The sequence below is a fragment of the Poecilia reticulata genome, chromosome 10 (genome assembly GCF_904066995.2).
Source record: "Poecilia reticulata chromosome 10, P_reticulata-male-v2, whole genome shotgun sequence".
Lineage (NCBI taxonomy): Eukaryota > Metazoa > Chordata > Actinopteri > Cyprinodontiformes > Poeciliidae > Poecilia > Poecilia reticulata.
In genome coordinates, this window is record NC_088839.1 from 21,227,460 (window position 1) to 21,232,358 (window position 4,899).

The window sequence follows — 4,899 nt, forward strand, 5'->3', positions numbered from 1 at the left end:
TTGGTTTCTACACTGTGTATTTAGTGAATAAAGTGATCACTAACTAGCAAGTTAAAGCAGTTCTTTTCTTTTCTCGTTCTTCTTGAGGCCATGATAAAAAATGTAGATCTATTCACATTTCTTTAAAGAAGGCATGATTACCCACAGGACGAAAAGTGGGATTTTTGACCCTGTATTCTGACGCGAACGCCGCTCATCAGCAACAGATATCGACAGTCGACATTTTCAGTGTCTCACGACTCACGGGAGTCAAAATCTGTCGATTGCGGAATCCTTGGAGGGGGGGAGTGGCGGTGCGGGGGAGCGGGCGGGCGAGAGGTGTTAACGACTAGCATACGAATAGCCTAGCATATGCAAAGGCCCTTCAGCAGACCCACGTGGATTCTCAGTCATTAGAAGAAAAAAAATGACATCAGAGTTCATCATTGACATGTGATTGGTTGGTTGATGTGTGCCCATTGGATAGCACTTATGACTTTATAAATTAACCCCGCCCCAATCATTAAAATTTTATTGCTGTATTTTTAAAAATCTATATAAAAAATAAATGGTGTATCAAAATATATTCATTTGATATTGCTTATATGCAACATGTTCATATACGAGGACCATAATAGAGACACAGAAGTGTTATTTTTCTTTATTTCATTTTATTTCTTTTACTGTTTGCACACAAAATAAGACATAAATGCTTGTCCATTTCTGGACCATCTGGCAGTGTTTTTTTGTCCAAACATGATGCTGCGTTCAGGACAGGCCCAACATCTCTCCTGTAGCGTAGACCTGACGTCTCTTCCTGTAATGTAGTCCTGATGTCACTGAGCTCCTGGTTGGAGGAACTTGGGGTCCATCCTGACACCGCCTCATAGCTGCCATCCTCCCAGAATGCCACTTCCTCTGCTGCCAGTACTATCTGCCTTCCTCCATCAGCTGTTAACACAGAACAGACAATCATTATGAGCTACAGGCATCTTTTAGTCATTATGAAACTACAGTGAAATTGTTTGACAATATCCAGCTTAGTATGCACACACAAGACATTAAAACTAAAAAACAAACAAAAAAAACACATTATATTAATACATTCTGACAGAAAATTAAAAACTTTAATAAAAAAAGAGAAAACACTTGGAAACAATTGGAAGAAAAAAGAATTAAAAGCAGTTTGTAATAAATAGTAAAACATAATTCAACAAACTCTGAGAGAGATAATTTGCTTTGATGGATTTTAATCATTCAAGGAATTGTGACATCTCTAGATTAGTAATAAATCTTACCTGCTTCTTTCTTTAGCTACATCTGGATGACTGGCAGTTGGTCCTGGATGCAGCACAAAAACATTTTTGTGCATTGTTAATACATACCATAATTACATTATGTACATAAACAATATTGAAACATAAAATAATATCAACATTCTCAAATAGTAGATACTCACACACAGTTGCATCTCTGTCCTCATCACGGACATCAAAACATTCTTGAAGAGTCTGATTGACACAAATGTGACTCCCATTCTGTGGAGTCTGTGGAAATAAATGTAAAATTAAAAAAATATTGTAGCAAATATATCGCTTTCTCAAAAATACATAAGTGAATAAGTTACAATTATTCTCAACCAGCCATTGTACAGTCGGGACTGTACATAATACATACCGGCTTCATGACTTCGTCGTCCTCATATCCGTCCGCCATTTTGTAGATCTCTACTGCTTTCCACACTCTGCGTTGCTGTACTGCGTTACAACAAAATAAATAAAATAACGGGAAGATCAGTTTTCCTTACAAATATGCGAGTGTTCACTATTCACTAAATGTGAAATCATAACTTACTGAATTTCTCTTCGTCCTGGTGGACTCCGTAAGAGCTCCCTCCTCTGCACCGTGGTCTGAGGCCTAGCTGTTGAGCCTTGGCCATTTTTCAGGTCTGAAAAAATCAAAGAAGATGCGAGTATTTTTAAGAGTTCAGAACATCACATGTAATGGAGATTACAATACAAAATCTCACCCTACACTTGTTTTGGCATTAAGAAAACGACAGACCGCTTTCTGTAAGAAACAAACAAAGCAACTTGCCTCGCTCCATGTGTTATTTATAAAAGCTTTCTTACCGTGAGTTCGGTCTTGTTGGACAGCCGCGGAGTCATCTGTTGTTTTCCGCCGGAACATTGCTAAATATCAAAATGATACTGAAAAGGTAACTCCGTGAAATAGGACTTTTTCCACCATTTCACACAACGCTTGGGTATTTTCGTTCATGTTGGGTGTAGGCAGTTAGCACTCGTTACAACCAGTGCAAATCTTCCTCTGGAGTTTAATGGCGGATGCTTGACCGACTATGAAAGCGCATTACTGCCATCAACTGGACTGGAGTGTTAAATGAAAGTTGACAGAAAAAATACATTCTAAAAGTTATTTTTTCAAAAGTTACGTGACAGTATATTTTATTTTTATTATGATTAATTGCTAAAATGTTTTTAAATGTATAGACGTTTATTTACTCAATTCTACTTTGAGCTGTCTACTTTTTAGTTTATACAGAATATGAATCATAATCCGTGAGTTATATTTAGTGCTTAACTAACAAAACTTAAAAAAAGAATACAAATGTTTATACTCTATCAGAAAGTCTCACATACTTTCAACCATTTTGTTCTTCAATTTAAACTTGAGAGTTAGCCTCTTACACACTAAGGGGTATAAATAAATTTCCGCCTGACAAAAACACACAAAAGTAAATCACTTATAGCCTCACAGCTATTAGATTTAATAAGAAACTTTTGGTACCTCTGTAAAGGTAAGATGTCATAGAATGGTTTTCTGGTGTCAGCACCATTGTAGCTTTGACCCTGCCTGAAATATTAGGGACAAAATACAAAATATTTTGCATTTTTTTAACCTCGCCAAAATTTTCTTTGAAATAAACATTGAAAACACTACCAAAATAGTATTTGTAACACAAAAAAGTAGTACAGACTTTTAAATCTAAATGTTGTGTAAAAGTATACCAAATTTGGACTCAATCAGATGAATCATATTTATTTTAGAATGGTATTAGTGAGAAATTTCTTAGGCGGAGAGGCCATTTTGGCACATTTATCCAAAATGTCACCAAACTGTGCCAAATGTGTTTTTTACATCAATACTGGGGGTTTGTTAAAATTAAATAGCTTATTACCACCTAATGACACTTTCTACATATAATATAACCATTGGTCATGACATTTACCCCATTTATATGCAAAATGTACCATTGTGCACAGTGTAATATGTATAATAATGATGACCTGAAAGCTCTTTCTTTGACTCCAAATAGAAAACTTTTATTGAAATAAGATAAAACAGTCAAAAATACTTTTTGAATAATTTAAAAGAGCAAATAAACAATTTTGAAAATCCACCACCACCATCAACACCAAAAAAATGGACATCTTACCTCAAAGAAGATGAAGAATCATGAGAGGTGGGGGAGGTGGGGGGAGGTTCAGCGTCCCCTGAGCTTGATGGTTCGGCTTCCACTCGACTATAAATAAAAATAAAGTATTTGAAGAATTAGAGGTTTATTACAAAGTAATGAACCAAAGTAAACATGAAATCCTTACTAGTAAAATAAAACATATTTTAGTAAAACATAAATAAACAAATAACCACATGGTTTTACTTCCTGCCGTTATTACAAGCATATAATCACTGAAATTAATAAATAAATAGAACCAAAACATCAAATATTTTGTGTGAAATTGCGGGGGGAAACTTACACATCACCGAGATCAAGTCTGTCAGCTGTGTCCGGCTCGTCCTCTTCCTCCTCGTCCGAATCCCACCAGCTATCAGAAGATTTAGCTCCACTCGTAGCAAATCGAAAAACCGTTGTTGTTCAAAAGCCTTCAAAAGCCTCTAAATCGTCCAGTTTCTGCTGCTATGATCGATTTATCATAAATAAATCAAAACTGAACTCACGGAACCGAGATAACTCCACGTGCTCAGACTCCCGTGTACCACACGTGCTTATGCACGGAGAGCGCACGGAGAGCGCATGAATTACGCATACATTTAGATCGGGTTCCGGAAAATACGTCATGATTTTGCATAGCCGACATCTTGTGCCATACTCTGAGAGTCTTTCCACTGTCTCGTGAAGCCATAAAATGGCCGTGATGATCAGCTGATCGGGGGTTTTCCGGGCAGTTGCGTCATCGCCCGAGGACCTTTAAATCTCATCAGCTGTTTTTAAATAGCTCTAAAATCTTAACATTTTGGGCAAAACCTTTATGCGGAATAGTTTTTGAAAGATTAAAGCTTCTTTTAGCGGATAATAAAAAAAAAATTTTTTTAAAGGCACGTGGAGTCTTTGTTTACAGAGCGAGTCGAGGTCACATGGCAGCTGGACCCACCGTTGGGTCCGTCGGGCTTAACAGGTTGCAACTAAATACTAAAAAATCTGTAGTTTCTTAAGTCCTGTGCAATGAGGTAGTGGAATGACCACTACCACTCCAATATAGCATGACTCTGGGTCTTTAAAGCAATCTGTGAACATTAACATTAGTTTGAATATTATTCACAAAAATACTTTATGTACAATGAACCACTCTGGAACATATTTTTTATTATTATTTTTGATTAAGTTGTGCAATTCCTCACAACTTAATCAATGTTGAGCCAGCTTCCACCTGGCTCAACATTCTTCCCCGTCAGGTGGCAGGTCCATGTCAAGAGGGGTTTTTTGAAGCTATTTCTGGTGAACCCAGCCAGCTCAGCCTGGCCAATGCCTTCCTGTGCAATTCTGCTCGATTCTGATCCGTCTTCCAATGCTCTGTCCACGTTACATTGCGACTTAATAGCGGGGGCAGTTCAAATATCTTTTTAAAGGCTTCTTCCAAATTCTGACAAGGGTCAGCA

General features: G+C 37.2%; 1 long non-coding RNA gene across 1 annotated transcript; it reads right to left on the reverse strand.

Moving 5' to 3' along the window:
* Positions 1-630: 630 nt before the first annotated feature.
* Positions 631-2,474, reverse strand: LOC145553159 (uncharacterized). The gene is made up of 6 exons (XR_014089408.1): positions 2,112-2,474; positions 1,834-1,927; positions 1,657-1,736; positions 1,439-1,526; positions 1,278-1,320; positions 631-930 (listed from the first exon to the last, which is right to left on the reverse strand). It is a non-coding gene; the product is annotated as an uncharacterized LOC145553159 (long non-coding RNA).
* Between the last annotated feature and the right edge of the window lie 2,425 nt (positions 2,475-4,899).